This window comes from Bemisia tabaci, chromosome 8 (genome assembly GCF_918797505.1).
Source record: "Bemisia tabaci chromosome 8, PGI_BMITA_v3".
Lineage (NCBI taxonomy): Eukaryota > Metazoa > Arthropoda > Insecta > Hemiptera > Aleyrodidae > Bemisia > Bemisia tabaci.
Window position 1 is genome coordinate 20,346,532 of NC_092800.1, and position 26,285 is coordinate 20,372,816.

At 40.5% G+C, this 26,285-nt stretch overlaps 1 protein-coding gene and 1 long non-coding RNA gene across 5 annotated transcripts in view; one reads left to right on the forward strand and one right to left on the reverse strand.

The window, feature by feature from the left end:
• LOC109035634 (uncharacterized) overlaps positions 1-26,285 on the forward strand; it is a 226,466-nt gene that overhangs the window by 98,582 nt on the left and 101,599 nt on the right. The window lies entirely within an intron of this gene.
• LOC140225208 (uncharacterized) lies at positions 1,535-23,347 on the reverse strand. The gene is made up of 2 exons (XR_011900345.1): positions 9,161-23,347; positions 1,535-5,754 (listed from the first exon to the last, which is right to left on the reverse strand). It is a non-coding gene; the product is annotated as an uncharacterized lncRNA (long non-coding RNA).

Consider the following 26,285-nt stretch of genomic DNA (forward strand, 5'->3'; position numbering starts at 1 on the left):
CTTCAAGCAATGATTCAAACCATCATTGGTATAAGGGAACAAAATAGAATAGAGAATGGGATCTGACGTCCAGGTAAAGCATGTAAATCTAGCATTTTTCGGATAACCTTCAATAAAGCTTGGGGTTCGGTTCCGTCTGTAATTTTCAATTCTTTCAGAGCTAGATTCAAAGCTGTTTTTTGTGCATACTTTTCGGAAACGCTCGGAACATAAAAACTCGATCGATTAAAAGATGGCTCGGGTTGAGCATTAGGTGGGGATTGATTAGCTGAAGGAGCATTGCTATTTGTTAAGAAGTGTCTGACTTCTTGTAGCTTGTTTCCGACCCATTTCACTACACCATCAAACACACAAGTAACTCGAATAACTCTCAGTAAATTCACAAATAATTCGAAACCAGCCCAGAGCAAAAGCTTGCAAAACTAGCCGGAACCGATACCGGGGTTGGTTCACATCAAACTTCAGACAAGTTTTTCACCAAGTCAGTGCGAGGAAAAATCGGATCGAGAACTTGAAAACAATCTGATACCTACCTTTTCAACATTTAAGTAACTTGAAACTGATATTGCAGGGAGCTAGAGGTATGAAAATTCATTTCAGAGAGGTTACAATTCTGTTGTTTTCCTCTCGATGAAAGGTTGGTCCTGGAGCCGGTCCCGGGCCTAGTGTGCCAAACTGATGATAGTATCTGGGTGGTACTGCGTAGTACCCGTAAGGGTACCACCCCGGCACGCTGTAACCTTGCGCCAAAGGCTGCCCGGGTAGTGGCGGAGGTGGTGGGAGTATCCTAACTTAATTCGTCGATATACTAACTGAAAATCAATGCGACCTATCGAAGACGTGTACATTAAAATCTTGCAAATGACTTAAAAATGGTGTCTAATCGAGTATAGATTTGCGTTGTAGGTACCCACAAGAAAATCTCAGAAAGCATCAGAACCAATTGGAAAGGAAAGATCATGCACGGACAGTATCCACTGATGCTAGAAAATGACTCCATCGAGAGTAAACATAAATGTTTGTATGATTTAATAAATTTTTACAATTTTCAAGATTCAAATTGAAAATTTCGGAATCGGCAACGATTCTTTCGATTAATCTTTGTTTATCCCGAACGAACAACCACAGTTTGGAAGGTTTGTCACGATCACCGACCAAATTAAAATGAACGAAATTAAACGATTCTAAATCGTTGTTTTCGACATGCATTTCACTGAAAGAGCCTTGACTTGATACATAAAACATAGCGGTATTGATCCCTTCGCAAATGCCTAGGAAGGGATTGTTAGAAGTATCGATATCATTGCTACAAAGTTTATATTGTGAAGTCTACTTTGAAACTTGTCGAACACTTGATTTGTTTGGCTACAAATTGTTAAGTTATCAATTTCATCTTTACCACGAGTAAGGAGCGAGGAAGAAGTGGGTAAAAAAAAAATATAAAGAAAGGGGGAAAAAGGGGGAATAATGGAACAAAATAAATTCAAACAAAGAGGCTGCACCCGACACAATAGCCAAATGCCTCTAGTGGGTGTTTTATTTTGGTTTTTTTTTTTTTTTTTTTTTTTTTTGAGTTAACAATTTCCAGCAATTCAGAAAATTCCAGTTCTAGTTAAGGGAAAAAACTTGGAAAAAGAAACCCTGTTTTAGTTAAAAAAACAAAGGAAAACTAAAGTGACCAAAAAAAAAATTATCAGAATCCCCTCAATTTCTCGAAGACAGTTACTTAGCGTACGAAAATCCCTCCAGTAATGATTCGTATAAATCAAGGCTTACTGATGAGCAAGGCTGCGATCGGCAATTCAACAAAATATTTTTTGTCTCTTTGGCCAACCATTGAGTAATTTTTCCTTAACTTAAAAGGATTTTCGTCCGAGTGTAACCATGCACTTCGACTTTTCACACTAACAGATGCTTTCCACAGAAACAACTTCATTGTTCTTGGTAAATCAAACAGATTCTGACTCCGCAGTAATACTGATTTTAAAATTTTTTTAACGAACACTTTTATACTCGTCTTTTCTTCATTATATATGTGGCTGCAACAAACATTTCTATACAATTCCGGTAATAAGACAAAAAGACTTCAAACGATTTGCTAGTTTCGACGTCACACCCCAATCTTAAAGAATAAGAATCATGAGTTGTAAGAAGAGGGTCATTAAAAACTTAAACTACTTAACTGCTATCGTTAAAGACTCTTTCCAGATTAACTTCACCGAAAATATGATTTGACTTGTACTCTAGACTTAAATGCATATTAGTGCCACCAGCACAGTTACTGACTGTTTGGAAACCCTCAACATTTATCACGCTAGTGTGATGAGTTATAGTTCTGGTCTCTAGAGGAAGCTCACTGAAATCCTCGACAGGTCTGTGCTTAACGAGGATATGTAAAAGATCAGTCATAGCTGTCCTTGTGATGTTGTGCTTAGATCTCCAGACTGCGAGCTTACCTTCTAGAATATTGACAGAACTTTGGTTGCTCCCTAGTGCGGCTGAATAATCAAATAATAAACCCTCATTCTCTTCCTCTGACTTGGGTTCTTCTAAATTCATAAGGTCTTCAAGAGTCAAATTTAGGAATGGTGTTGCTTCCTCACCTATTTCTTCTCAGAATTCACCAACATTAAAATTGACATCTTCCTCCCTCTGAAAGTCAAAATCATCCGCGGTACTTGTCCTAGAACCTTGGTGGTCTACACTTTAAACATCATCAAATTCCTGACTGATCACATCGCCTTTCTCTCATCCGGCAATTGACTGGTGCCTTGACTGTCAACTTGCAATAGCCCAACAACTCTTGAACACTCATCCAAGAATACTCACTACAATAACGGAGGGGGTCGGAGGGGCCTCAATGGGCAGGATGGCAGGATGGTGAGGTGGCTGTTGGGTTCTGTTCCTGCTCCTTTTCATCCTCTGAATTACTACACTCTCCGAACAGCTCGCCAAGATTCTGATCCTTCGTCAACAAACTTTCCAAAAAATCTGTATTGTCAGACTGCTCTGAAAACAGTGCAGTTCTGTCCGACTCAAGAAGCCACTCTTCACATTCCTTCTTACGCCTACATTTGGATCTGTAAGAAAGAGCCTCCCAGGTTTTCCGAGGCCGTCCCGGCCCTTGCACAGACTTAACTGCCTGTTTGGATGGGTTGACTGAAGAATTTACATCTGACTCATCCGAAGAGCTGTCCGGTCTCACTCTTTAACTGTCAGCTATTTTTAAAAAGGTGTTCACGTATTAAACTCAAATACAGTAATTACATGGTGCAAGACATTTAACAGAAAGGAAGAATAGTACGTATCATTGGGATTGAGTGTTGCATGTGAAATTAAGTCCACAACTTGTGAACGAACATCATTAAATGCGGTCATGCGGTCATGCGGTGTACTTACAAATCCTTTTGGAAATCATTTGACAATTGAACGAAGAACGAACGAAATACTTAAAATGAACGTTACTCAAACACAAAACTTGGTCACTTGGTACTTTGCTTGGCTTACAGTTCAGTTCCTTTTGGAAATCCTTTCACAAATTCACAGTTGAACGAACGAAATAATGATAAAATGAACGTTACACAAACACAAAACTTGGCCACTTGGCACTTTGCTTGGTACAAACTACGACACGGACTGGGACCACGATGCCACGATCTTAAACGGATAACGGCATAACGGACGGCGGAATTGTAGGTTAGGTGTGAGTTTTGGAGGGTATCTACGAAGCACGCTGTCGAACTTAACCGACAAGTTCCAGAAGAAGCCGAATCGTATGGTTAAGGTAAAAACAAGTTGACGACTGCATGGAAGAAGGGCCTCTGGCAGAGACTTGAACCTGCTGAGTTCTAACTCCATACATGATTCAAATTTACTTGGATTGGTAAATATGATGCACAGTGGTGCAATTGTCCATGTTCAGACAGAAAACGGATTGAATTTGTGAGAAAGGACCCAAGGTTTTGGCTCCATTAAGTACAACAACCACAAGTGTCAATAGAACTTCCCATGGGAGATACACAAATTTGTAACGTATCCAAAACCTTGGTGCTTCTCTGATAAAATCGATCCTAATCTACAAGACTCAGTGAAAAAAATTAACAATATCCATCATTTTCTTACCTAAGATACAAATTCCGGTTGACTCGTTGCACAGTAAATGCATTTACTAACTGATTACGGAAAGCTCGAAACTCTGGACTTGACCGATTTAGTTGTTATTTAACAAGCTGAAAGCACAAAACACTGAAAGAACCAAGAAAAAGCGTTGATCAAAACGATCTTTGAAATGAATTGCACCATGCGAGAGTAAGGAATGCGAATGAGGATGAGAACAAGTCTAAGTCTGTTCTGTTCTGTTCTGTGTATAGGTAGCACGTGTAGCTCACAATCAGTACATACCAATTACATACCAAGCATGTGCCAAGCACCAAGCCCGCCAAGACAAGACTGTCAGACACTTCCAAGTACTACCAACATAACATCCATTTGTAAATAATATCCATGTGGCAACGAAGCAAATCGGCCGGTGCAACCGATGGCACCGTTGAGGGTATAACCTCAATCCTGAACATTAGAACAGCAATTCAACCTCGGGTGAAATTATTTTCCGCGGAGAAATTATTTTCGCCATGAATAATTCATCTCTCTCTCTCGCTAATTTTTTTCTCTCTCTGCCAATTTTTCCTCTCCCTGCCCTCTCACCCCCTCTCCAGTCTTTCTCTCTCTCCAGTCTTTCTCTCTCTCCGGAAGAAGTTGACACTTTTTTTACAAACGGCCCTTCATAACGGCGCGGCTCGCGTTTTCAAATTAAACTTTCTCGAGCAGATCATCCCAACGCGCAAAAATCTATAGAAAGGCAGCCCTACAGGTTCAAAATAAAGATTGAAGTGGAAAGTTAAAGGAGTTAAAGGCCCGATAATTTTGCCGATTACTCGGGGGACCATCCAACACTCGAGTGGAAAGTTAACGGAGTTAAAGGCCCGATAATTTTGCCGATTACTCGGGGGACCATCCAACACTCGATAGCGTTCTAGAAAGTGGAAGCGGGTAAATTTACCTCGGAGGAAGGGGGGGTTATATGGATATACCGATTTCAAAAACTCGAGATTCTCGACGTATAAATGCGATTATTTTATCATCGCTAATATATCGTATATTGTCGTAATTACAATCATCGTAAAATATTATTATAACATTATTATAAAATATTACTCAACCATGTTGCTTTGCAACGTTTTTGTAATATCTCTTATACCTATTTGCAAGACATTGTTATAAAATGTTATAAAACAACGTTGCAAATACATTATCAAAGAATTGCCTGAAAACATTACTTTAAAATGTTGCTAGAAAATGCTTCAGGGTGTCTCTTCATAAATGCCTCGTACCAGTGCCTTGACAGCTCATTGTCTGTGAATGGAAACTGACGCTCAGGATTTCATTTCTTTATTGCTTCGAGCAATCTTCTAACGCTGTAAAGTAACTCATTTTTAGTGATTGGAAATCCAGCCTTGCTGCAACGTACGATCCACAGGCACAGCGTTTTGTCTTCCTCTGCGGTAAAGACGGCCTTTGGCCCCAATTTAGTGACAATTGGGGAAACCTTTAACTTCCTCCGCAAGGTTGTGCGAGGAACCCCGTATTGAACAGCTGCGGACGCGACTGAAATGTTTTGCTCCTCTATAGCTGAGACAGCAAGTCTCAATGACTCGGTTGTGTAATGCTCCCCCTTGGGATTGGACATCTGTAAATCTGTAAAAAAAGAAAAACATAACTTCGTACCTAACATGACGAAATTATATGTTTACCTTGGGGCCATCCGTTGCTACACTCATTACTTTATCTAGATTCAATGACTCAATAACAGAAAGTAGACCTTCTAATAAATCTATTACTTTGGCTCCCTGAAGGAAAGCTGATGAATAGTAGCTGGTTTTGACTTCATACGTGTCAGCACACCAACATGTAACATTTACGTCCATCTGCTCTTTTTGGGCTACTTCATTTAAAAACTCATCGAACCTAACAATAAACTCAGAACATTTTTAAAGAGTCTTCAATAGGCTTCCAATCAACTCCCCTCTCGTGAGAGTAAACCGACGACCTCTTATCGTTCTCGAAGAAGCAGCAGCGCCCCGATACGATATCAGAAGAGCATCGAGAGGAATAAGCTTACCGCAACAATTTTCTGGCCAAGAAGAGACTGTTCGAAAAATTTTATTGTTAGCTAAACCCTGCTGGTGAAGGACGTCAGGATCCACAGGATCATCCATGTGTTTGCGTTTGACTGGAGATCGTTTCAAAGAGAAGCCACTTGCTGATTGTTTTGATTGACTGAAAGATAAGGTGTCACTGGCCTCATTTGAAGCACAAATCAAGACGGATGATGAGCTTTTTAAGACGCTGGACGCCAAACCTCAGGTTTGCAACCGACTCTTGAAGGAAGAAATGAGAGCCAAGCCCTCTTCCTGAATTGTAGCAAGTCATTTTTGACATGTTGACGAAAAGGACTCCCTTTAAATCTTCATCAATGCACCCAAGCATGGAGTTCTCCGAAATCTGGGGTATGATGACATGCGAAATGAAGAGTCCATGATCTTTTCGCTCAATGTTAAAACCTTCCGGTGGGAGACGTATGTCATAAGTGTAGATGGCGTAAAGAAGAGGGCCTAAGATACTCCCTTGAGGGACGCCTGATTCAATAGGATATGATGAAGATAAGGCTGAGTCATGCGAGACAATGAAGGATCGATTGGTCAAATAAGACTGGAGGAGTTTGAAGAAGTCAGGGGCTAAGTCTTCTATTTTGTACAGAAGGTCGTGATGCCAGACACGATCAAAAGTCTGTGAGATACCTAGAAAGAGACCGCAACAATAACGGCCAGACTGAAGAGCCTCCGTGATGATGTTGGTAAGACGGTGAACTTGTTGGATAGTGGAGTGCTTGCGACGAAATCCAAATTGATGATCTGGGATTTTCTCTGATAATTTGGACAGTAATCTTCTGTAGACGATTTTCTCAAATAATTTTGAAATGATTGAAAGCAAGCTGATTGGACCCTAGGGGGTGTTTTCCCGGTGCGTCTTCATAAACAAGCGTGACGCTGGTATATGTACAAGTAACAGGTTTCACCCCGGGGGGGGGGGGTGGATTTTTTTATGAGGGGGTTGGGAGGTGTATGTACATGCGGAGGGGGTTCCTGACCAACTGTTAGAAAATGGAATCGCTTTTCCGGGAACTTCGCTTTTCCCGGGTCTTTTTAGTATCCGGTGTCATTCATGTGCGGGAAGTCGACCTTATTGTAGTTTTCAAAAACCGAAATTTCGGCAAAGCGCTATACTTTGTATGTATGTCACTAGGGGTGCTCAGGAGGGTGGTAAAGGAGGGATGATGACCCTCCGAACCCTTAAATAAATTCCTACAGCATGAATCTCAGTTGGACTCCTTCTCGGCCTCTAAGTTTCACTTACTCTCAGGTTTTTTTCTACATTTTTGTATTTTTAAACTCTCGTTGAAAGAAAAGACTGATGATTGATTTTTTTCTTTAAATTAGTTCGTATAAGAAGTTGTTCCTTGTCCAATAAGTTCTCGTTATTATCCATTAGTTACATTTCTTTGCCTTTATCTTGATCAAAGTGTGCTCAAAAGTTTCTTCACATGCTATTATTGTACCCCTACTTTGCCTCATTTTTGGAGAATGAGTCCTCGAAGCTCCTAAAAAAACCAGGCTATTACAATTCTGAAGCATTGCCAATTCTGCAAGCGGCACTTTCTGCCAGATTTTTTCACATTTGTAGGCAACTTTCGGGCCACTCTTGGGAAAGGTGAAATAAGGGTCGAATAAATTCATCATCGAATATCTTCAGAAGAAAATTCTGAAGTTGATACAGTGGTGCAACAATGAAATGGATGAAACGACAGAGCCTGCTCCGAATTTACGCGGCTCTCCTCGTATGGATGTTGAGGCAACTCGGCAACATTGCTCGAGATTTCCCCCTTGGATTTTCTCGAAATTTTCCGGGGATGATCTTTTGATGCCATACTTCCTATAAAATGTGTCAAAATGAATGAACAAATGAATCGGTTGAAAGGACAGAGCTTGCTCCGAATTTACGCGACTTGATTCGCATCAATGATCAATCAATTAATGAATCAATCAATCAATCAATCAGCGGTTATTAAAGTAGGTAGAGGAACTGACGAAGCATCAACATTTCCTACAGGAAAACTGGGGAAAATTGAGGAAAATCAGAGCTCTCACCGGAGACGCACGGAACTAGCACGGAGATCACAGTGAGTAACAATGGCGGACAGAGAGCGAAGATGGAAGGGGTCTAAAATTTTCTCCGGCACTTCAACTTCTTTGATTTTAGGCTCATCGTCTCTGCTGTTATTCCTTTTGACCTTCTCCCCTTTATTCTGCTTCTTGAGCCTTTGAAAAGCTGTTGCTTTGCGGTAAACTCTCAAATCTACTACGGTAACTCTCTGGGAACCCTGCCCTTCTTGTTTGTATTTATGTTACAGGTATGAGAAATACATTAATCGTATCGGAGACAGCCCAACGGGCACTGTACTGTATGACGGCTACAGATACATAGCCGTCGTTAGCCGAAGCACGGCGGGCACTGTCCCACCATCCGTCCTCTCTAATGTAATTATCTTTATTTTACCCCACGTTCTCCTTATCTTTCAGTGGTAATTGGTCTAAAATTTTCTCCGGCACTTCAACTTTTTTGATTTGGCTCATCGTCAAGTTTTGGTAGTTCGAATGGAACTTTATTTTCAACAAAATGGGGACACATTTTAGTGGATTATGGGTCAATCAAAGAAAAGACTCACAAAGGAGTTTTTGAAACATTCGCTGCAGAAATGCAGTTCATGCAGCAACATGTCAAAAATGACTTGCTACAATTCAGGAAGAGGGCTTGGCTCTCATTTCCCTCAAGAGTCGGTTGCAAACCTGGCGATTGGTAATGGTGTCGTGAGACACAAAATCGCCCCGAGTATTTTACTGAATATTATCTTCGTATTTATGTTGCTGTGATTTCTGTGAAAGTGCCTTGAGGGAGGATTCCTCCCAAGAAAAAGTCTGCAATTTGGCCATTTCAAGTTCAAGATCAGTAATCTAAAAAAAGGTCAAATCTTTTCTTAACTTACAGCCTTCACATGATAGGGGATCAGGACTGACACTCCGACTAGGAGGAGGATTGTCAACCCGACCCAGAGGAGCTGCTACTCCACGAGCTTCTGCTTGAATAGCTTGATATTCTGCTGTTTGAGGAGCTTCAATATCTGCTGCTGAAAGAGCTGGACGATCTGTTGCTTCATCCCCTGAAAAAAATAAAGCATATTATTACTAGAGCTGGTCCAGTACTTTTTGCACTGGTTTGGTAAGTCCAGATCTACCGTAAAGCGGGCCATCAACTTGCAAAGTAGCTAATTGATGAGTGTCGACTTTTGATGTGCAAATTTCTGCAGCCCGCAGAATTTTGTAACTAATGGATGATGTCGGAACTCAGGATTCAAAGGACTTGAATCAAGAGTCTTCAAATGCCTACGAGACTTTATCTGGCCAGTATAAAAGTTTTACTTTCAGAACTCCTCTAGGTTTTTCTCCGATAGCGTAGATTAATATTTATGAAATGCTTAAAAAAATCCAAAACGGTCCCCTGTAAGCTTTTTTTTGTCCACCCCCCAAGGGGTTAAACCTGTCCCTTGTACACAAACCAGCGGATCGCTTGGCGTGACCTTTTCAGAGCCGCAGCCTCCTCCATGCCTGTTAAGTACATTGTGATGAAAATAGGATGCCAAACCATATACTATTGATTAAGACATTTTAGTTCTCTGCAGGTGTATTTTGAATCGATCTTCAACTCCATTGCAATTTGCTTAATCTTTATACTGATTTTAGGCATTCTCACCTTCTCTTGCTGTTATCCAACCAGTTTGACTCAAAATTGTCACCGAAGATTCAAACCTTGAAGTCCCAGTACTTTTGAAAACTAAGTACGGATTTAAAGATGTTACAGCTTTTGTTAGTCCGTGTTTAACCGGGCATTTCTTAAATGAACAGAGACTTGCTTTAAACATTTTCGAACCGCATTCTTGAAATAAAGGATATCAGAATCCTTATACAATTTCTTATCCACTTTTCCAAAGGCTTCTTCCACCCTGAGACTAAGATTGATATGTTTTGCCGGAATTAAACTTTGGTCAGAGCTGCCTTCCGGCTTTTCTCTGCATTAGATGATATTTTGAACTTCCATTCACTTTTGAAGAGTCGCTGCGCAGAATCATATTCAAATATTTCCTTTTGTCTTCCTTTATAGGGTAATGTTTGATTGAGAAGCACATTATTCCGCAGGATATCCCAAGCAATATTTATTGAAGGCCCCAATCTGTTTGGCATACTAGGTTTCTTGACCAAACCAGTTTCTGGATCAAATCCACTAACAATCTGGATGCTTTTAAGCAGATTCGTGGCCTGGTCGGTTCTCAAGCAGTCTGAAAATAGTTTGACGTTTGGATCGATTATCTGCATCTGTCTTAGCAGCAGAGCAAGGTCTCGCATTTTCGATGACAGGTGACCGGTTAAATGACTCTCCCTGTGACTCTCGAGTAATTTGGAGCCAACTGCTAAAATGAAAGGGTCATTTTTTGTGTCATCATTGTCGTCTGTCCACTCTTCCCCCCATTCTATCCCCGTCCATGCGGGGAATAATCTTGTTCGAATTTCTTTTTTACTTTCTCACATTCGTCAAGAAAAGTTTTATTGAAATTAATTAGAGTTTGACGTGTTACGGCCTTTAGACCGAAACCCGAACACGAGACGAAGATGAACAAAAAGAAGGAAAGGAAGTAGCAACACCGAGCAAGGTGATGCTGGGGACGGTGAAAACACCAAGAACACTTAATTCAGGGAATTAAGGGTTTGATGATAACTGCAACTTCACATACATAGAGAAATGGAAAGGGAAAGGGAAAGGGAAAACGTACCCTGGCCAAAGGCCAGGGCTTTCAAAATTAAACTTTAAACTTACATTTTCGCGGACGCGAGGTGCTCCTACGACTCGAGCTGAACTAACTTACTTCATGGCGGCCGCCTTCCTCTCAGCAGCCGGCGTCACCGTTGCCTTCACCGATTGGCGGAAGTGACGTCAGCTCAGCGGAGAGGAAGGTAGCGGGACTTTTAAAAATACTAAGCGACTGTTTCTCATTGTAATACTACAAAATTTTATGTTTACCTTGGGGCCGTCCGTTGATACGCTCATTACTTTATCTAGATTCAATGACTCAATAACAGAAATAGACCTTCTCATAAATCTATTGCTTTGGCTCTCTGAAGGAAAGCTGATAAATAGTAGCTGGTTTTGACTTCATTTGTGTCAGCACACCAACATGTAACATTTACATCCATCTGCTCTTTTTGGGCTTTAAAAATTCATCGAACCTAACAATAAACTCAGACCATTTCTAAAGAGTCTTCTGTTCATTGTGATGAGAATAGGATGCCAAACCATTTACTATTGGATAAGAAATTTTAGTTCTCTGCAGGTGTATTTGTTTTGAAATATTCGAATGCGGATACTGATGCAGGTGTATTTGTTTTGAAATATTCGAATGCGGATACTGAACCGCATCCAGAAATGATCACCTCGTCGTGAACGCCGAGAAAATGTTTTGAATCGATCTTCAACTCCATTGCAATTTGCTAAATCTTTATACTGATTTTAGGCATCTTCACCTTCTTTCTGTTATCCAACCAGTTTGGCTCAAAATTGTTACCAAAGATTCAAACCTTGAAGTCCCAGTACTTTTGAAAACTACGTACGGATTTAAAGATGTTTCAGCTTTTGTTAGTCCGTGTTTAAACGGGCATTTATTAAATGAACAGAGAATCGCTTTAAACATTTTCGAACCGCATTCTTGAAGTAAAGGATATCAGAATCCTTAAACAATTTCTTATCCACTTTTCCAAAGGTTTTTTTCGCCCTGAGATTAAGATTGATATTTTTTGCCGGAATTAAACTTTGGTCAGAGCTGCCTTCCGGCTTTTCTCTGCGTTAGATGATATTTTGAACTTCCATTCACTTTTGAAGAGTCGTTGCGCAGAATCATATTCAAAAATTTCCTTTTGTTTTCCTTCATAGGGTAATGTTTGATTGAGAAGCACATCATTCCGCAGGATATCCCAAGCAATATTTATTGAAGGCCCCAATCTGTTTGGCATACTAGGTTTCTTGACCAAACCAGTTTCTGGATCAAATCCACTAACAATCTGGATGCTTTTAAGCAGATTCGTGGCCTGGTCGGTTCTCAAGCAGTCTGAAGATAGTTTGACGTTTGGATCGATTATCTGCATCTGTCTCAGCAGCAGAGCAAGGTCTCGCATTTTCGATGACAGGTGACCGGTTAAATGACTCTCCCTGTGATTCTCGAGTAATTTGGAGCCAACTGCTAAAATGAAAGGGTCATTTTTTGTGTCATCATTGTCGTCTGTCCACTCTTCCCCCCATTCTATCAAATCAGGATCGAAGCGTCCATGCGGGGAATAATCTTGTTCGAATTTTTTTTTACTTTCTCACATTCGTCAAGATACGTTTTATTGAAATTAATTAGAGTTTGACGTGTTACGGCGTTTAGACCGAAACCCGAACACGAGACGAAGATGAACAAAAAGAAGGAAAGGAAGTAGCAACACCGAGCAAGGTGATGCTGGGGACGGTGAAAACACTAAGAACACTTAATTCAGGGAATTAAGGGTTTGATGATAACTGCAACTTCACATACATAGAGAAATGGAAAGGGAAAGGGAAAACGTACCCTGGCCAAAGGCCAGGGCTTTCAAACTTAAACTTTAAACTTACATTTTCGCGGACGCGAGGTGCTCCTACGACTTGAGCTGAACTAACTAAATCATGGCGGCCGCCTTCCTCTCAGCAGCCGGCGTCACCGTTGCCTTCACCGATTGGCGGAAGTGACGTCAGCTCAGCGGAGAGGAAGGTAGCGGGACTTTTAAAAATACTAAGCGACTGTTTCTCATTGTAACACTACAAGTTTCATCCACTATATCGAAAGTTAAAAATAAATCAATCAAAACTGAAGGATGGATTTTCCTCTTGTAATCTTAAAGAAAAGGTGCGCTCCTCCATTTCTGCTTTATAGTCCTCGAATTAAAAGCTGGATCTTTGGGAAATATACCGTTACTCGATGAAATAATTACCGGGGTTCTATGTAAAATATGATCCATGCAATATTTCACTTTAACATTGCACGTGTCCCCGCCCAGGATGGTTTTCAGCGTCTCAAAATTTCCGGACTCCGCTGCGGGTTCGTTCCAGAGAATTACACGGCGTTGGACACACTCTTGTAATGGAAAATTATCGTGCCTTGTAAAATTCCTCATTTGCCCATAATTAATCATAAGGTGGATGATCGAGTCGAAAAAAAAATTCTTCCCTGAATTGGGTGCCCCGAGGATGAATAGTGTATTGCACTTGGGGCGCACTTTTTCCAGAATATCGAAAATGTCTTGTAAAAATGGCCTAATATTTTCGTACCCCAGTTGCCAAACATGTAATTCCATGCATATATCGAATGATTTAATTATAGTAAAGTAATATTCTAACGGAGTGTCAGAAGCAAAAAGCGAACGGTCAGTATCTATCTTGTTTACGTGATTAAATATTTGTAGTATGGACATTTTACTAATCTGATATTGTGCCAGCTTTAACGCTTGGCGTAAGGATTTTTGATCATTCGGCATCCACTTATAGTGGGACTCTAACCAAAGATGTGAATGAAAGAATCTAGCCAGTGGAGTTACCGTTGACGACATTATCATCTTCAAAATTTGCTCGCCTTTGTGCCGCGGGGTTGATGATGGTCCTGCGCCGTCTTTGTTGTCGAGACATGGGGCAAAAACGAAAAAGGAAAAAAAAATCACCATGTGAATTTCTAAGCCGTGTATTCTTGCAAAACAACTGAAAAAGGGGCTACGCCACTACAAGCTCATTTTTCCGACTGACGAGCCGCGTTGGAATCACCGCACCCGCCACTCACCGACTTCACAGCATTCTCCACCGTTAAAATGATGAGTCTTTTCCCATTTGCGTTCTTCTTCTTCCATTCCGCAATCAATTTATCGTCTCTATCCGGCAGCATACTTTGCCCAGAGACTATTTCATACACTCCGTGGTATTCAAAGATTATTTTCAACTCAAATTCCCACTCCGGGTAGTTTGACACTCCCTTGAGCTTGGTCACCGTAGCCAACTCACGTTCCAAATTCATCGTTGCAAATTTTGATCTGTGCCTTTGATACACTGAAAAAATAAAACAGAAACAAATTGTCCGCTGATTTATCACCTCGTCAAAAAAATAATCACCCTTGTGAATTTCTAAGCCGTGTATTCTTGCAAAACAACTGAAAAAGGGGCCACGCCACTACAAGCTCATTTCTCCGACATTAGATTTCGACACAGTTGGGGTGAATATAACACCCGCGAAAGTTCACATTCCTTTGATTTGATGTTCCCTATACCATGAACATCCACAACACTCCCTTTTTTTGCAACTTGCTTTTGCATATCAATATCCTCACAAGTAGCAAAAATCTCTCTACATTTCGACATGTGTGAAGAGGAGCCACTATCGACGATCTTTTGCCCCATGTCTCGACATTTGTTACAACAATTCTGTATTTCTCTGAATGAAAGAGAGGAAAGACCCTAGGCCTTCTTTCAATTGATTGAGCGGTTTTTCCAACCGGTCTACCAACAAGTACCTCATTGATTCTAATCGTTTTAAACCTAACTCGAGGTATCGCTTACCAGTGATGTCAACAAATCCTTACATATATATTAAGTGCGACGGCACTTCTAAGATGAAACCTTGTGCGGATTCCACTTTACTCGGCTTCAATGGCTCAACTCCTCTCTTTTAAGCAGATTTGTGGCCTGGCCGGTTGTCAAGCAGTCTGAAAATAGTTTGACGTTTGGATCGATGATCTGCATCTGTCTCAGCAGCAGAGCAAGGTCTCGCATTTTCGATGACAGGTAACCGGTTTAATGACTCTCCCTGTGATTCTCGAGTAATTTGGAGCCAACTGCTTAAATTAAAGGGTCATTTTTTGGTCATTTTTTTTCTTTCTGCTATCCAACCAGTTTGGCTCTAAATTGTTACCAACGATTCAAACCTTGAAGTCCCAATACTTTTAAAAGCTAGGTACGGATTTAAAGATGCGAGAGCTTTTGTTAGTCCGTTTTTAAACGGGCATCTATAAAGGCAGGAAAAAATAAAGTTACTGGCATTCAGCAGGATATCAACAATCAAACGAGAAAAATAGCTTGAAGCACCAGTCAATCGCTTCTGGTGCTGATTTGAAATGGTACCTGAGATCATCAATAGAAACAAATATTTGAGAAGCTTTATCACCGACAATAACAGTTCGAGGCTGCACGGCTTGCTTACTCTTATAACGAATTCTTTCTTTCTTAATAAACTTATATCTGTCATAGCCTGCGACGGCACTCATTAAGATGAAACCTTGTGCGGATTCTACTTTGCTTGGCTTCCATGGCTCAACTCCTCACCTCCCAAAATTCATATCTCCTGGGCAGGGGTATAAGTAAGGCAGAATTAAAAGAGCAGTGAACTTCCGTATCTCTGGATCTGAAAATTCAAACAAAAATATATTACTTAAGGGAATGAAGAAAATGAAAATATTTATCTTACCGATTGTTCACTGCTTATGAGCTTTGCTTACAAAATTGCCATGAAGCCTGGAAAGATTTGAAGCAGTGGTCCTTTGAGTTTTATTTTTCCAAGAATTACGTTTTGAGGTAATAGAAATTGAAAAGGCAGGCGTACTTGCCCACAAAGGTATTTGTTCATTTAGCGTTGGCTCATGGCGCTACACAACAAAAATTGGTGCTTATTGCCGCACAAATCTCCGCTTATTTGCCATCTATTGTGATAAAAGCCAATGTACACAATTTATTAAAACTTTTGCTGAAGATTCCCTACTACCTACTGAAAATTTCTGCTACGGAAAATGTCATTAAAATGACCCAACAGTCTTCTTAAGAGAAATCAATCAATGGGAACGCTTCAGTGTCATTCCCTTTTTTTAGTTGAGCAACTCTTTGCCAAAATACCAACAACGGCATCTCATTAAATTTTTCCTCTTTGAAGAGTTCAAGCTGCTTTAGCGTCAAAAATTCAAGATCTAATCTGCCGAGATTGATATTCAGGTGTTGAGTAAAAATAAAGGAGGCTGCAGAAGATATCGAGTTTATGGCAGGGATGTTCTGCGATCTCAAAAAGCTGAAAGATTTGGAGACCTTCTTTTCATCAGAATTAAATGAGAAAACCCTTTGGATCTCAGAGCAGACTAAAAACTCAGACATTCGTTGTAAATGCTTGTAAGAGGTCTGGGTGAAGGTTTTTGCACTGATTGCTCAGCGCTGCATTAGCTTCTCCGACTATAAAAATGTTCTCCAATGGTTTAAAGTACTGAGGGTCCGTATATATTTTTCAACATCATTTTTTTCCAGATGTTCTGGCTTCATGTATAATAAGATAGAATTAATTCATACAATTTAGAAACAGAGGGGTGAGTTTTGTGCACTTTCGGCTTTTCTGATTATAATTCTAGGTTTAAATCGGTTAAAAGGGGTAAAACAGAAAACATGACCATTAAAAGCACACATTTAAAAACACACACATTGAAATAATAGTGATACACGTATATTATATTTTTGAAGCTTAATTAGTAGGCTAGTAATTATATCCATACGTTATTAATTATATAACTATAAATATAAAATTAGTATGCTGTAAGCATTTTTACACGCATGCCTCTAATTCCTAACAAAAAATAAAATTAAAGTATTTTCACTCACCTACGGACGGGTGGTGATTGATCATCAGCAGGGGTCCGCACGCCATGTTTGGTGCAGCATGGGACCACGCCATTATGTTTGGTGTTGTGCAGGCGCTGTATATGAGCGCATTATCGCTCACAACCCCAGCTGGTGCGATCGATGCGCTCGATGCGCTGTTTGTATAGTTAACGGCCGTCAATTCTTCATTTTCACGCCTTAAAACTTGTAATTCTAGCTTACACACAAAATTATGGTAGTTTCATGTTCGTGCAGCATGGGTCCACGCCATCATGTTTGGTGTTTTGCATGCGCACTAATTGTATGTTATAAGGACCCTAGGAGGCAAGTAAAATAAAAGATGCAGACAAATTTAACCAATGATAACCTGTTTCCTAACTTTCACTGCCAATAATTTAAGAAATGAGCTTTGAATCAATAAAATTGGCTGTGAGTGAACTAGGGAGTTTTAAGACTGATTGGATTGATATTAAAGTACCTATTGCAACCAAGATGGCCAAAGACTGATGGAATCTCTGCACTCAAGTCAATTGAAATTTGACTCAAAAACTTTCAATGAAATAATAAATCAAGAAGTGGAAATAAAAATAAAACAAAGTTTACCTTCTTCAACTTGTTGTGAAGAGCCTTCCAAACTTTCTGCATGCTCCCACCCAACAAGGGTACACGGTTTAAGGGCTCCACTTTTAACATTTTCGCAGACTAGCTGGATAGCATACTGCTTCTGCAGCTCAGGACCTGTAAGATAGAAAGGTAACTTTAAGCGTATAAAAATTAAAATTAAAAGAAGTCGGAAAGACATCCAATCAACTGAAACTTGCAGGCGTTAATTTTTTGAGGAACAAAATACAGAAATTACACGAAAAAACAGGACATTTTGCAGAATTGTTTGAAAACCTGACACAAAATTAAATTAAATATTAAACATTGAGTTTATAGGGAACATTCAAGAAGATCAATCAAAGTCCAATTTTTGATTCAAACCACTTTTCAAAAATTCTTTTTCGAATTTTTCGATGGACCCTTATAATATTTGCTATATCTACACGTTTCAGAAGGACAGTCATAGATATAATGACCAACGGATTTACAATATCTGCACAGGTAGGTCCTGTAGGTATAGTCCGACAGTATTGTCAGTATGATATTCGTTGTAACGCCGCCCAATTGCCTCAACTTGCCGCATATTTATGTCCGTGAGCTATGTCGGATCCGAGTATGCCCAGCTCCTATTTGCAGTAGTAGAATTTCATCATCTCTTTGCTCCTTCTTCAACGCTTGTAAGAATCACTGCCGCCGTCCGTATCCTCATTAGAAGAAGACACATATGATCTATATTTGGGGCTCATTTCCTCTTCCCTAGTCCTCTATGTTCATTTTCGGATGCTGTGTGTGAAGGTAGGCCTATAGATAACCGATACACATTTTTTAATGCTCCGTCATAGCCCTCTGAAATTGATAAAAGCAACATTGAGAAGCAATGATCTGAACACAAATATTATGATTTGATGTAAACTTAATGTTTCGAGTACAAGTATCGCAGTGACTGTAGGATCAAATATTTTCAAACAAAGTAAATGAATATGAATAAAAATTAAATTCAAATTAATCACTTTAAGCTTGTTTTACTGTCCTTTACTGCAAAAACAATGTCATTACTATCTAGGATCTGGAATCTCCAAATCGACGCATGATGCGCAGCAACTAGCCTTTGCCACCTGTCATGCCAACCCTCCACGGTGTTCGTAGTCGTGCCACACCATTGAGAATAGCACCATGCACGTTCGACATAGCGGGTGGGAAATGAGGAAGGGTTCCTCTTTGGCGGCCTCGGCGAGGGGCACCTCTTACGCGTACTCTCTCGATGTAGTTAGCAATTGGTTCGACTCTCTCGTTGATATCATTGTAAATCTCATCAAAATCTTCGTCTGCATCAGCGCAGCGGGGGGTACAAAGGCCAAGGCCACCAATTCGCGGATTTGATGTCAGACCATTACACCTGCCCGCACTGGAAAATAAACACATTGGATCTAGAGTCTAGACTCTTAAAAACATCGACAAGAAAAAATGCTCTTGATTCAATCAAATTTATGCTTAAATCAAGAACCAAGCCTCTTAATTTGAGCGGATTTTCTTTTGATTTAAGCTTAAATCTGATTGAATCAAGAGTCCTTTTTCTTGTCAAAGTTTTCAAGAGTCTGGACTCTAGACCCAATGTGTTTTTTTTCTCCCCCCAGTGCGGTCGTGGAATGCATCGTGTAGTCCGTCAGACATGACACGCCGTCAAATGGACTGGCACAAGTGGAAAAGACATCCTCTTATTGTTGCATTAGGGGAATTTGCGCGTGCAGCATTCATTGCTGTTGCCTCGAAATCCGTCAATACTACGTTCGGCGCCAATGAAGCGTTCAGTTCGTTACACAAGTTCTTAACTGTCTAATAAGTTAGTCGGTATGTGGCTACATCTTTTCGAACACACAGGCAGTACACAAGAGGGAAAACGCGGCCGTTTATTACACCATGGAGAGTGCGCGTGCAGCATTCATTGCTGCTGCCTCGAAATCCGTTAGTACCTCGAAAATCGTTCAGTACGTTACACAAGTTCATAACTGTCTCATAAATTAGTCGGTATGTGGCTTCATCTTTTCGAACACACAGGCAGTACACAAAAGGGAAGACGCGGCCATTTATTACACCATGGAGAGTGTACATTTGTTGAATCAAACTTGGAACGTTTTAGAAGGTACCATCCCTCAGATGAATGGTCGAGCTGTTGCTCAGCCGCCGTAAGTCCTCGTCAGACGCGAAAATAAGGACTGGGGCCCTTGGGTGATGTGATTCCTATTCAGTTCACTTATAACCTCCGCTCTGATAATAGCCCGCTCTGCATGAACTTGTGATCTGATGTAGGTCTTTAACCATTCACTATCAAAGTTATCTGACATTTTGCTGTTTCAATGTCCACTGTTCTTCATCTGCGGGTACTTAATCCAATGTTGGTCTTTCTTAATCATCTACAGGTACTTCATCCAATGATGGTCTTTCTTATGTCCGGTTTAGAAATTTATTTAGCATCGAGATGTAACAGCCCAATTTCAGCGTTGATTGGAGTGACCACATCATGGCTCCAATTAATAATAATCCAATTAAGGGCTTGACTGAAAGTGACTCAATTATGGTCTTCACGTGAGTCTGGTCTTGATTGGGATGATGGGGATGACAGCCGTTTTCACATAGTGTAGGGGGAGAATCGAGTACACACCAAGGGTGTTGATAATGCAATGGGTTTGACGTTGGAGCTGTAGTCTGTACAGACTGCACTAAGAAAATCATGATGACAGCATACATATTCGTATTTCCCTCCGTCATTATCAGTTATTCTGAAAAGCAAGTAAACGTTTCGGTTAGCAGCAAGCACCAGCGGAACAGCCCCTCATTGGCAGCAACAACATAAAAACCAACGGCAGTTTGCACTCATGCAGAACAACGCGACGAGACTCAACTCCAACTCAAGTCGACCCTCGACCAAGAACACCGTCAAGAACAAAAACAGAAACAGATCTCCTGAAAATTGCAGGGACAAAGCTGAAATAGAAAACGTGGGGTGAAAAATGAAAAATATCCCGACGGATTTAACAACACGAAGTTTTCAGAAATCGGTTCAGTTCGTGGGTTCGTGGGTTTGATGCGGTCTCCAATAGCTAGGGGAGCAATCAGTGGCGTGGCGTGAATTGCGATATATCGATCGTTATGCCATTTAAACGTATGGTAAAGAATCGATTATTAAGGCGTTCGCTGCGAACACCCTGTTTATCGATCCTTTTCCATAGGTTTAAATGGCATAACAATCGATATATCGCAACTCACGCCACGCCACTGGGAGCAATAGCAACAGAATATAGAGAGAGAAATAGGACAGAGGAAAGAAGAGCAGGGCGAAGCGATCTGGCAACCTCGGAACGACGAGCTCCGGCCTATCATAGATAGCGCATGGATGGAACCCGTCGAACTCAAAGCGGCCAGTCCATAAAGAGAGAAAATGGGGATAAATCTACACGACAGAGAGAAAATGCACTATAAAAATATGAAAAATAAGCACTCTAAGCACTCACCGAAGTCCTCAGTCTGGTACAGCCATGCGGCGCTGAAGCGGCATGCTCTCGACGTCACGGGCGAAACCTGGCGCCATCTCACTCGCGTATGCTAGAAATCTAGCCTAGCATGGTAACAGCTCACAAGCAGGGGCGTAAGGGATCGAAAGTGCGGACATATAAGGGAAAGGGAGCGGGCAAAAAAGGACAAGGGTGCCGTTGGGCGGCAAGCACACTCTCATTCATACCATCATAACTCAAACAGGAAAATAGTCGTCTAATATTAAACAAGCAAGCTTGTTTTACCAAGAGCGATGAAAATAGCAAACAGCGGTAAAAGCGAAGGTAACGGTGGCAAGAGCAGCGATATCAAAGGCAGCAGCAGGAGAGATCACAAAACGTGGCGACGTTCTCGGCGTAAGGGAGGCGTCGCGAGCTGAAGTCTGAAATGGCTCACTGGGAAAGTAGGGGGAAATCTCTCATCAGCTCTGATTGGCCGATCAGCCGCCTCGGGGTTTTCTCCTCCTGCTGTCCTGCAAGCCCGACTTGTAGCGACAAATATAGCGAAAAAATACTATGACAATCGGCGCCAACAGACAACAGAATATTTTCGGAGTATTCTGAGAATATTCAATAATTTAAACTTAATCTTGAGTATCAAAATGACTATTTATTGAGCATTTAAATAAATACAATGTCTATTATTCTGTTCGCAAAATAAAGAATACAGCATAATTTCAGTGGTTGATCGAAAAAAAAATGACAAGAAATTAAGTCTTAAATTACTAGCGATTTTGTCTCAGAAGTTTCTGTACACAGAGCTGATTTTTTTTTTTTTTACCTTCCGTCGAATTTCGAGTTGATTTATTTTTACCTCAACCGCCGCCGGCTTGTTCGATAGTATCTTCAGAAAGTCTCTTCAGGACATCATCTAATCAACCATAATGTAGGGGTTGCGAGGGGGTGAAAACAGCCAAACAGCACGACTTCAGCAATGATCAACACCTTGCTCCACCGGGTCCAAAACGCAACTACTTCAGAAAGCTTCCCCGGGGTCGTGGCCGCACTCAAAGCCGGATCACTAATGTTGCCTAAGCCTTCATCACTAATGTTGCTGTAAGCTCTAGCATCATGTACATTGTTCAGACGTCTAAAGTTCCATAGAGACTGCCGAGAAATATTCAGAGCTTTGGCAATTTTCGGCCAGGTTAAGCCGCAACGGCGGAGTGTTACAACTTGGTCCACAGGAATGTCTAGACGAGGTTGACCCACATGCTGTTCTCTTACAACTGGTAATCTTGACTCAACACGGCTAGTGCAAGTTGCTTGCATTAGAAGACTATCACATCGATACAACTGATGGCGTAAGAGATTTAAAACAGAAAGTAGAATTTCACTCACATTTTCATCATCAATGAAAAGGTCTTTGATACGGACGAATGTCGAGTAATAATGAGCAAGGTTTGGAGCCAGCAAAGCTAGAAAATCAGCATTGCCTTGCTGAATGCAATTTCCTACCAATACAAAGTTTCTGAATGTACTTTCCAGAAATTCCATTGTTCTTATCTGAAGTTAGTTAGGTTCAGTTGCAGGTACAGTTGCAGCATCAATTTGAGGAGTACTATTGTTCCTAGGAGTTGTTGTTGCGGTAGTATCTCTTAAGAGGGCTTCAACTGCATCTGGGTCTTCGGATAGACGTTTGAAAAGTCCTTTTAACTGCACGGTACTGAATGACTTTCTGAAAAAAATATTAAAAAACATTAGGCGATTCATTTAATCTGAGAATGGAAGTTTATAGAATTTCTGCATATAGTTTAAACTCAAAAAAATAAATAAATAAATGAGTACATCTATTTCTGAAGAGGAGCTGTCCATTGAATGACCAAGTAATAGTAGGGCGGATAAGCATAACAATCGTGCATTTCTGGAAGAAAGCATGAAACTTTCAGGATATCATCTTTACCTATAGAAGGTTCAATTTCGCAAGTGAGCCCAAAATTCTGAGGCCATGGGGGCCGGGGGGGCAGGGGGCCCTGATTTCGCTATGTTTTGCCGAATTTTCGCGTTGGATCATCGTGAGAACGCCGTTAACAATGTAAAATGTGATCAAAACCTGTGTAAACGTCATTAATAGGTTCTCTCAAACAGTATCCTAAAATGCTAGCACTGTCCGATCCCGGAGCACCCCTCAAAATGCCTAAAATTCAAAATGGCGCCCATAATAAGGCCTCCGGAATATCGGTATTTTCACTTGTGCATATCCTGTCATGTGAGGTATCGTTTTCCATGTAATTTTGGTCGCAGATTTCATATTTGAAGTCAAAACAACCCCCCGGTCAAAATTGGTGCCCCCAGTCAAAGATGGCGTCCAGATTTGAAAGGCAGGAGGGTGCATTTTTTAAACTTTTACGCGATAAGGCAAGTGATATGTCATTTCCTATGTAATTTTGGTCGTAGATTTCATTACTGAAGTCAAAAACAGTCCTCCGGTCAAAATTGGTGCCTCAAATCCAAGATGGTGGCCAAATTTTAAAGGCAGTAGGGTGCATTTTTTCAAATTTTTACGTGATAAGGCAAGTGATATGTCATTTCATACGTAATTTTGGTCGTACATTTCATTATTGAAGTCAAAAAAGCCCCTCGGTCAAAATTGGTGCCCGAAGTCTAAGATGTTGTCCAAAGTTGAAAGGCAAGGAGTGTGAATTTTTATGAGAAAAATAATCACGTGAGATGACAAGAGAGGTAGGTATCAATTCATACGCATTTTTAGTCAACAAAACGAATCTAAATGAAATGTAAAAACAATCTTTTACACAAAAATGAAACGAAGTAATCATGATGATTGCCATCATGGCTGACAAGTGAAAATTGATGAGCCACTAATAGTGAGGTGTCTTGCTGGTTACTGCACAAAAACTCTGAACTCAATTTCAGATGCCCTAGACTCAGAGGATAAACAATTAATAAGTACCGAAAATAATTTAGAAAACTTTCAGTCGGCGGTTTCAGTTGGTGGGTCTCTACTCCATCGAGTGCGATCGAAGCATAGGCATACTTACGAATCCATTGCACAAACCTATGTTCCATCAAATTGATGAGCAGACACCAATGTTTCTTTGCGTTTTCAAAGTGATGTCAAACGCGCAAAATCCGAGATGATAGCTGTTCTTGCATGCGTTTACTGGCTGCCATTCAACCCCTCACATCCATAAAATAGGAACAGCAACTTTATTCTGTACGCTTTTATGTGATCCTTACCTGCAAGAATCTACAGAAAGGTTCTTGGAACCTAATCAAAACCATGAACGGATATAAAGAGCTGGAAAAGAGTAAATCGATGGTGAAACTGCTTAAATACTATTTCGGTTTGCGGTGTTGCAGACTTCTTGTCATACTTCCGTTCCTTCATTAAAAAATACTGGAGTCATTTCTTGAAACTTTGCTTGTTTTCACTCTCTATGTGAGGAATATTCTGTAAAAATGTCGAGCCATGATGTTGGTTTGGTCCCCTTTCAACAAATAAAATAGGAGCGAATATTTTGAAATCCTGCAACCAAGATACGCACTTTTGCTGTTTCACCGTCGAAATATTACTCCTCAATGGTAGCCAAAAAAATGTGACTTTCGAAGACCTCCGTCATCATATATAGAGGGAAAAATTTCCAGCTTTCAAAGTCTTCATTCAATTAGAGAAATTACCCTCGATATCATCAGCAATGAAGTAGGTAACATTAATTTAGGAGCTACTTTTATACTCAACTGTGGATGGGATGAAGTGATCTGGATGCTTGTCTTTGGGGATGGATGAATAAAAACAAGGAGCTTCATCCTATTTTAAGTGACTTGTCTCCAGCTTCCGGAATCCCCGCTTAAAATTATCCGGTGTAATTGTAAGAAAGGGAGTGACACCATGCTGTACCACCAAGAAAATAATATTTTCGTTCTTAGACTCATGCAGAAGTTCTGAAGACTCCAACTGTAAAAACTTACAGAACCGTAGGAGGAAGATCCTGAAGAGCCTCACTGGGAATGTGAATCAGCATGTGTTTATTAGGATTTTCTCCTATACTGACTGGAGAGGGTACGGCAGGTGCGTCGCGTGAAATGTCCTTATCTTTATTGAGAATTTATATGGGCTTAAAAATGAATAAAATTCTCATTATAGATGCTCCTGTTAACATCATTCCTACCGTGGACGGCCAAACTGATCACCCTCTTAATTATCTCGTATCATTTTTGTGTAAAAGATTTTTTTTACATTTCTTTTAGATTCGTTTTGTTGACTAAAAATGCGTATGAATTGATACCTGCCTCTCTTGTCATCTCACGTGATTATTTTTCTCATAAAAATTCACACTTCTTGCCTTTAAAATTTGGCCACCATCTTGGATTTGAGGCACCAATTTTGACCGGAGGACTGTTTTGACTTCAGTAATGAAATCTACGACCAAAATTACATAGGAAATGACATATCACTTGCCTTATCGCGTAAAAGTTTAAAAAATGCACCCTCCTGCCTTTCAATCTGGACGCCATCTTTGACTGGGGGCACCAATTTTGACCGGGGGTTGTTTTGACTTCAAATATGAAATCTGCGACCAAAATTACATGGAAAACGATACCTCACATGACAGGATATGCACAAGTGAAATAGTACGGTGGGTAGTTGCAACTTAGTGGCAAATCGTGATACAGTTTAGCGGTTTTCAGGTCAAAGTAGATGACATTTGAAGAGTTTTGAGTCGAAGAGGCATTTCGAATTTGTTGGCAGATCCAAGATGGCGGCCATTCAAAATGGCGCCCGGGCGCGTACTTTGAGCCGCTATAGATCGAGATCCACTGAACCGATTAATTTTTCTTTTTTTTGTTTAAAAGATAATTTAAAGGTAAATATAAAAAAAATTACAAAAATTTTTGATTTTGACTATATACAGGGTGTTTTTTCCACAAAAACCGGTTTTTCAGAAACCCAAAAATCGTTTACATTTAAATAACATTTTCAGGATGGGCGTACCAGCAAATTAAGATGTGTTTATTCTGAAAGTGCTTGTTTTTAGCTTTCCAACGGTATATTCACTTTGGTCTGTAATTAACAGTTTGCGTAATATCTTAATCCGCGCGGCGGCGGCACGCGATGGACCTCCGAAATAGCAGTGTAGCGTATACGCCATATCGCTCTAGTTCCGCTTCTACTGAACTGATTTCAGATTTTTTTGTTTTGTTCGGAAGGAGTATCAACGGAGAAATTTGAAGATAGCTAAGGAGGGTACGAGTCCCGAATCCTTT